This window comes from Nelumbo lutea, chromosome 8 (assembly GCF_056320005.1).
Source record: "Nelumbo lutea isolate HS-2025 chromosome 8, American lotus-T2T, whole genome shotgun sequence".
NCBI classification, from domain to species: domain Eukaryota; kingdom Viridiplantae; phylum Streptophyta; class Magnoliopsida; order Proteales; family Nelumbonaceae; genus Nelumbo; species Nelumbo lutea.
In genome coordinates, this window is record NC_142691.1 from 22,253,303 (window position 1) to 22,262,032 (window position 8,730).

Genomic DNA, 8,730 nt, shown 5'->3' on the forward strand with positions numbered 1-8,730 from the left:
TCTAATTTGATTTAATTTCTGAAAAATTTAACAAATTATTAAAAGAGAAAAAAAACTACAGTTTATATAAAGAAAACAAAAAATACAAGTATTTTTTTTCAAATATTTTCATCATATATATTAATATATACATGTCATTTTATAAAAAAAGTTACAAAAAAGTAATATAAACATATATTAAAATGTAATATAATATATAGGCCAGATCGGATCTTTTTGGATAGGATTGGGGTGATCCAAATCTGATCTAATTTTCAATCGGATCCTATTATCTGATCCAAAAATTTCGACATTGGGTTATTAAAATCTGGCAAAAATAGGATCAGATTTGGATCGGATGAGATCTTGATCCAGTCATTTTGCGCCCCTAGGCTGAGCAAGGGAGTGATGATGGTGATGGAGGCAAGAACTTTGAAGGTTTGAGTTGGGCTTTCACGTTAGACCTATCACCGGAGAGCATTTGTTTTAACCATGAAGAATAATTTCGCCTTCTTTATAAGCAACCTCCAGATAATGGAGAATTGAGGCTTGAGTTCGCAAATGGCGAAGATCAAAGAGACGAACAGATTGTCCAATTTGTCTCTTTTTGTTTTTTTTTTTGGGTAAATCAATATGGTATCTGAAGTGACTGTTCCAATAATAAGAATAGATTGAAGCTGCATATTTTTTAAATTTGAACTTGTCTACACCTGAAATGGATGCCCCTTTTCTTGTTTAGCTTTCCTCTTTCTTGCCCTTCATCCTGCTTCTCCCTGATCAAACTCTTTCATGGGACTAAAATCTTCTTCTCATCTTTCTGCACTTGGGAGTGAAATCTTAAGGCACCAATTTGAGAAAGTACCGTTAGGTTGGCCAAGGATGCATCATAACTTGTTTAAAGGCTACAAGAAGCCAGAATGGAATGACTTCACCAACCTTCCAAAACACTCCAAATGAAAACATTTTTGGCTACAGTAAAAGTGATGATCTACTTGTGTCATTGTTATTTTTAATGACAAAATTAACCCTAACTAAACAGCCTACTCTATAAAATAATTTTTATAGGGTAAATTAGTTAAACCTTCTCTTAGGGGTGTTCACATTAAATGTCAAACCGACCAAATCGACCCAACTCGACCCGAGTTGATTGGTTTTTCAAAATGAGCGGTCGGTTCTGGTTTGTGTGAGAAAATAAACCGATAATGCAGTTCAATTTTTATACATGAAAACCGAACCGACCCTATATGCTTTAGGTAATTACTAAGAATAGTCCTTACTCAGCCCTATTCCCTATCATGGTTAACTTTAAATTTAAGTAAAGTTATTTTTTACCTTTTTGGGTTTAGCAAGCATTGATGTGAAGGAGTCTTGAAAATTGGAATGGACATACATGTTGGATTGTTGGAGTCTTCAATCTTCAATTTTGGAAGGAGAAAAAAAGAGAGGTTAAATAAAGTTATTTATTACCTTTTTGAGTTTAGCAAGCATTATTGTCAAAGACTCTTGAAAATTGGAATGGAGAGACAATTGTTGGAGTCTTCACTATTTAGTTTTGAAAAGAGAAATAAAAAGAAGTTAAATAAACTGATTAAATTGACCTAAACCAACCCTTCATGTTTAGGTTAGTTTTACTTCAAGGTCGGTTGGTTTTGATTTAGTCAATAAATAAACCGACTAGATCGGGTCAATTGAACCAACCCGACCCGTGAACACCCTTACCTCCTCTATAGTTTTTGACAACTTTTTAAGCCTTCCTTGAATTTTAATCTCTTCAACCCCACAAATAAACCCCTTTTGCTAGTTTGATGTTGAGACGTTAACAGAAAAAAAAAATGATATCACACTTTTTAATATCTTTGTGCCATTATTATTTTTATTTGTATAATTTATTTGAAATGTGAAGAGATGTTTATGGAGAGCTCAAAGTTCAAGGGAGAAACTAAATGGGAGGTTTTAGTAATTTACCCTATTCTATATGGCAAAAATACAGATTTAACCTTTCCCCTCTTTTATATACACTAGTCTTCTGGGGAGGTGCCCTCTCGAAGATATTCGATTTTGGGGTCCATCTAAGATGAGCCATGTTGCACTGGAAGGATGAGAATGGCTGATGGCGCGATGCTTGGCTAGGATAGCGTGTCTAGACAGACGATTGAATCAAGGTCGGATTGTGGCGAGCTGGCGAGCTTTGAAAGGGTGTCGGCTCGAGCATCCTCGGCCCGGGGGATCTGCTGGATGTCGAAGTGCTCAAGCCGCTGAATGAGCTCCTATACCTTTTGTAAGTAGCTCGCCATAGAGGAAGTCCGAGCTTCAAACTAGCCATGGATTTGGTTGAATACGAGCTGAGAGTCGCTGAAGGCCTCGACCTGTCGTGGCCCAAGGTCTAAGGCGAGGTAGAGCCCAGTAATTAGGGCCTCATACTCGAGCTCATTGTTAGATTCCTTGAACTCGAATCTGAGGACGTGTTCCAATACTACGTCATCTGAGCTGAGGAGGATAAGGCCGGCGTCGTTGCCTTGCTTGTTCGACGAGCCATCAACGTAGAAGGTCCATGCTAGGGGTAGTGGGACCGGTTCCTCCACAACAAACGTACACTCCGCGATGAAGTCTGCCAAGGCTTGGACTTTGATCGTCAGCCGTGGGCGTATGTGATGTCGAACTCACTCAGTTCCACGTTCCATTTGACTAGGCGGCCCGACACTTCCGGTCTCTATAGCACTTGCTTGAGGGGTTGGCTAGTGAGTACTCGAACGCTGTGGGCCTAGAAGTAGGTTCCGAGTTTCTTGGCCACGGTGACGAGAGCCAAAGCCAACTTCTCAAGATTGGAATATCGGGTTTTTGCGCCATTGAGGACCTTACTAGTGTAATAGATCAACTTTTGTACTCGGTCTTCTTCTTTAACTAACACCGAGTTGACGACCTCATCCCCGGCCGAGAGGTAGAGCAATAGCTTGTCCCTGGGCTTGGATTAGTTAGGAGGGGCGGCAAGCTTAGATACTGCTTTAGTTCCTAGAAAGACTACTCACATTTCTCCGTCCACTGGAAGTCCTTTGGTTGTTTGAGCGCTTTGAAAAAGGGGAGGCACTGGTCTGTTGATTTGAACATAAACCTACCAAGGGCGGCTATTCTCCTGGTGAGTCATTGTTCTTCTTTGTGGGTCTAGGGCGATGGCATGTCAAGGATGGCTTTTATCTTCTCTATGCTTGCTTCGATTCCTCTCTGTGTTACCATGAATCCCAAAAGCTTGTCGGAGCCAACTCCAAAGGCACACTTGGTCGGGTTCAACTTCATCTTATACTTTCTAAGCGTGTTGAAGACTTCGTAGAGGTCGGCTAGGTAGTGCTTGGACTTTTTGCTTTTTACGAGCATATCATTGACATACGCCTCCACATTCTTACCGAGTTGCTCCTTGAATACCTTGTTCACCAACCACTGATAGGTAGCACTGGCATTTTTGAGGTCGTTCGCTCTTAGTCATCTGGGTCCATCCGGATCTGGTTGTAGCCTGAGAAGGCATCCATGAAACTTAGGAGCTCATGCTCTTCTATTGTGTTGACGAGATGGTCGATCCGGGGAAGGGGAAAGCTATCTTTGGGACAGGCCTTATTTGGGTTGGTGAAGTCAATGCAGATCCTCCACTTTACGTTTGCCTTCTTCACCATCACCACGTTGGCCAGCCAATCAAGGTATTTGACTTCTCTAATGAAGTCGGTGTCGAGCAACTTCCGTACTTCATCGGCAATCACTTGCCACCTCTCTGGGGTGAAGTTTCTCTTCTTCTGTTTCATAGGTCGGTAACAAGGGCCGATGTTCAGCCGATGTGTGATAACTTCGGGATCGATTCCAGGCATGTCCTCTGTCGACCAGGCGAACACGTCAGCATTGTTCCTCAGTAATCAAATAAGTTCCTCTTGTAGATGGTCGCCTAGCAGGGAACCAACTCGGATCGTCATTTTGGGGTCTTCCTCAACCAAGGGGACCTGGATGAGGTATTCCACAGGTTAGCCGCATTGTGCCTTTACCTCATCATGTAGTTCATATGCTTCTGCCATCAATGTCTCGGTCAGTGGATGTGGTCATCGGCAGGATAACTGGTAGCAATGTCGTGCTATTTTCTGATCTCTGCACGCCACACCTATGCCGTACTTGGTTGGAAATTCCATGGTGAGGTGGTATGTTGAGACTACTGCTTGCAGGGCGTTGAGGGTTGGCCTGCCAAGGATCACATTGTAAGAGGAGGGGCAGTGTACCACGATGAAATCTACCATGGCCGTCGCAGTTACATTGCCATCCCCAATCAAGAGGGGAAGAGCTATCCTCCCTGTTGGCTGGAGGGACTCTTTGGAAAATCCCATCAAAGGAGTGCTAACTGGTGCAAGTCGATCTCTGGCGATGTTGACCTTTTTGAACGCATCTTCGAACAACATGTCGATGGAACCTCCTGTGTCGATTAGGATCCATCATAGCTCGAAATTGGCCACTTCGGTGGTGATGACCAAGGTGTCATCGTGCGGTGTTCGGACTCCTTGAAGGTCATCATTAGCGAAGGTAATAGACATGCCGCGATTCCTCCCTCGACCTCAGTCGTCGATCTTGCACAGCTGAGCATATCTCTTCCGTTTTGAGCTGCTTTTCCCTCCGGAGGCTCTTCTGCTCGATATCACATGGATAACGCCGACTGGGGGCTACGAGGTGGAGGCTTCCAAGCTTTGTCTGCTCTTCTTTCCTCTTGGGTTGACTTCTCCGCTCTGTTTACAAAGCCACTGAGATAACCACGCTTGATTTGACCTTCAATATGGTTACGCAGGTCGAAACAGTTCTTTGTATCGTGGTTGTGGTCCTTGTGGAACTCGCAATGTTTGTCTCGATTCCTCTTGTTGCTTTGGGTTTTCATTTTCTCAGGCGACCTGACATAGTTGCGGTCAAGATTTGCATCAGGACTTCAGATCACGGAGCATTAAGTGGTGTAAAATTCCAATAGGTCGGCAGAGGGGTGCGAGGCCTCTTGGGATCTCTGTCTGCTCTCTCTGACTTTCGCTCGTTGTTCTCTCTCTTTTTTTCTGCCGGGCTTCTCATCCTCATCTTTGAGTTGCGTCTGGGCCTCTTCAGCATTGATATACTTTTGTGCATGGCTCATTAGCATGACCAATGTTTGAGGAGGGTTCTTGGAGATGGAGAAGTTGAACGGGAAAGGGCAGAGTCCGTGTTGTATGGCCGTCACCGCGATTGATTGATTTATGTCATTGACTTGAAGCACTTCTTTGTTAAATCTAGCTAGGTAGTCCCTAAGGGACTCCACCTTCCTTTGTCGGATTTGCATGAGGCTGGCCATGGTTTTCCAGTGCTTCTGACTTGCTATGGACTATGCCAGGAACTGGGTCTCCGGTTGTGCCCAAGACACTATAGACCTCGACAGCAGGGAGGAGTACCATGCCATGGCCGGGCCTTGCATCGTGGTTACAAGGGCTTTGCACATCAGTCCCTTTGATGCACAATGTAGCATTATATGAGCTTGGAGCGCCGCGATGGGGTCGAAAGGGTCATTTTTCCATCATACTTGTCGAGTTGGGGGGCTTGCCATCCGGTAGAGGGTACCTCGTCCACGATGTCCTAGATGAGGGGCGGCTCCTTGGTGATATTCTCGGTGGCCTACACAGGTTGATCTGCGGCTGGGATTGTGCTCTTAGGGGCGAACATATGCTCCAACTCTTCCAGACGTTGCCGCAATTCCTTAATCTTGGTGTCTCTGCTACTCAAGGCTGTAGTGCATACGACATCCCTTTTGGGCCGTGTGGGGTGATCCTTGACTGAACTTGACTCGACGACGGAGACCACGAAGGGCGATGTCCTTTTGCCAAGCCTTTCTTTGGCGGGGGTGCGCACTCATTGGTGTGTCTGGCTATGGCGGTGGGCCTTTGGGTCATGTCCTGCCTCATGTGCTCAGAACGTTCTCCCCTTACGTCTGTCTAGCGCGCTTTGGGGTCCTTGGTCCGAGGATCGTCTTTCGTGCACGTCTGTCCAGTTCGCTTCTCCCGAGTCGGGGAATAGTTAGTTGATCGCTCAGGCTAGTTTTTAGGCATCTTTATTACTTCCTTGATTGTGCAGCGAGGGATAAGATTTTTGGGAAAGGCTTTTTCTGCCGGTTCCCGCAGATGGCGCCAATCTGATGCTGCTCAATCTAAGGTGGTGCACGAACTGAGGAAGGCGATCAGATAGTCCTTGTTGGCAGGGTGGGTCTGAGCTACAAGGATGAGGCCGCGTTTCAAGATCTGTGGTCAAGGAAACAAAAATTAGAGGGCCAAGGAGTTATCCCCGGGTAAGAACTCCGACGCTCAAGTCAGTAGGAGGTGGTGGGATGGTCGGTCTGATCTATGAGGATGTTGGTCCGAGCTAAGTGGCTATAGGGGTCTCAAAAGTTGGATCCCTTACCTCGAGCATGGAGTACCTTTTTATAGCCAAAGATCCATGTATTGGTTGGATTGGGCTTCTGGGGTTGCCGGGATGAGATTAGCTGTTGAGGTATTCGGGATAGAGTCCCATTCCCTGGCGGAATTGTCTTCCCTGTTCCTCTTCATTCCTGGTTGTGCTCATCCCCGTGACGTGTAGTTGATGTGGCTGAAAGGAAAGATGGGGGGCCACCACACTAGCGTAGCTTAGACGGGCTAGGTCGACGTGGCCGAGCAAGGATGACGTGGCAGGGCGATAGTTGGGCAGCCACATATCTTGTAGGGCCAGCTCAGCTATGACCCGATCAACAACCATAGCAAAACTTTGGGGCAACAAGTGAATCTCAACAATTCAGAGATCCTCTTTAGCTCAAATCTCCACTACAAATCACAATTTTTTTTTTTGGCAAAAGCCCTTAAGGATATGTTTGGTTTGAAAGAAAAGGTAGGGAAAGAAGGGAAAATTAGAGAAACTTTGGTCTAGTCCAATTATGAATGTTAAGATGCACGCAACTTGGGCCAATTGGGTCAGGATGAGGATCAATCTAAGCCTAATTCCAAAGTCTTAAACCCTGAGTTTGGACTTATATTAATTTAGTTAATGACTAAAAAAGTTAACTTTAGATTAATTTAATTATGATTGTAGCCTGATTTTATATATTTACTGATATTTAGTTATTTTAAGTATTTAAGTGATATTTACAAAAAATCGAAACACTTAATCAATAATAAAGTAAAATAAATAAAATAGAACACTAACATATAATGTGGAAAAATAATTATTTTTTTGGGTAGTTAGCAATGATTATTATTTCTTGCTAAAAATATTAATATGATTAATTCAAATTATTAAATTATTAAAATATTATTATAAAAAATTATTAAAATAAATATTTAATTATTTTAAACAACATTGCATTCTTTCCTTATTATAAGTATTGGTTATTTTACTTTCCTTGATAAATCATGTGCATCGCATGGGACCCTGCAAGTTTTTAACATAAGCACTCCCAACATGGTTAGCTAAGCTTTGCTTGAGTCTATGTCTTGTCTTTAATGTTTTTTTTTTCATTTTTTATTTTATTTTATTTATTGTATTGTATTGTATTTTATTTTTTATTTTTTTTTGGGGGGGGGGGGGGTAGGTAAGGCATTTGTTATGTTGTTAATGAAATTTCTTCATTAAAAATGGAATTAGTAACTGCTCATTGTGATGCATTTCTTCAACGGTACCAACTTTTTCAACGCCAAGGACCAATCCATTAAAAAGATGCATTCATAGGAAAATAAATCGATTAACTGATCAGTTACTCTTCAGTTTGACCATTAATGGATGTATCCGATTGGATTATTAATCAGATGTGGGACAATTGAATTTGGAGTAGAAAGGTATCACACTTTTGGAGGTCTATGAGGATGGGCTGTGGAGAAGATCTAATCCCAACAGGGGTCCCAACCACCAGTCATAACAGCTTTTACAACTGTGCACTAGGAACATCTCCCTCTTTATCCTCCCTGGCTAGAGATGTTCTAATGTACGACTATAAAAGCAGTCGTGAATAGAGTTGTTCATGGGCCGTGTTCGGACTTAGATTTTAATATTTTATCAAAATTAAAATGAGCCTGATCCAAAAACCCCAGCCCGGAATAGCATTCTAAGCTCAAACCCGACCCGTATCCGTACTCGGGCTGTGGGGCACGCTCCTTCGGGAGCCATCCGAACTCGCCCTATAATGCTTGAGCGTGTCGGATAAGTTCGACGGATGACGGGATGGATAATAACTCGCGGAAATTTGCGCCTGACTGATTTTCAAATCCGTGACAAGGAAACCTTGGGCCTGGATTTTGGGCTTCAATGGGTCCACACACGCGAGAAACACGATTCCATCTATGTGGATTTTTGATGAAACATCTTACGGTCGAGAAATAAAGCCAGTGTATCAGATGGTTATAAATCTCCCCTTCCTACTATTTTTTAAGTGTAGCTCAGCTGTTAGGTTGGACCCACCGGATGGCCTCAAGGTTCAACACAAGACGAAATTTCCCGTCTATACGATCCTCCAGAACTCCAACAGCCGGGCAGTCCCAAGACACATGAGTCCAAGACAATTCCACGGATAGACGCGAACAAAGCGTGGGACCCACCTCGGTATTGATTTTAGTTGATTTACTTATGACCAACTGGGACCCAGTCGGATCGGGTGATGGTAATGTGTTGTACGATATAAAAATAAGTCATGGAGTATTCTATAATATTCTCTTAGAGGGAACTCCAAAAACGTCTCGGTATAGCGGGAATCTTCGC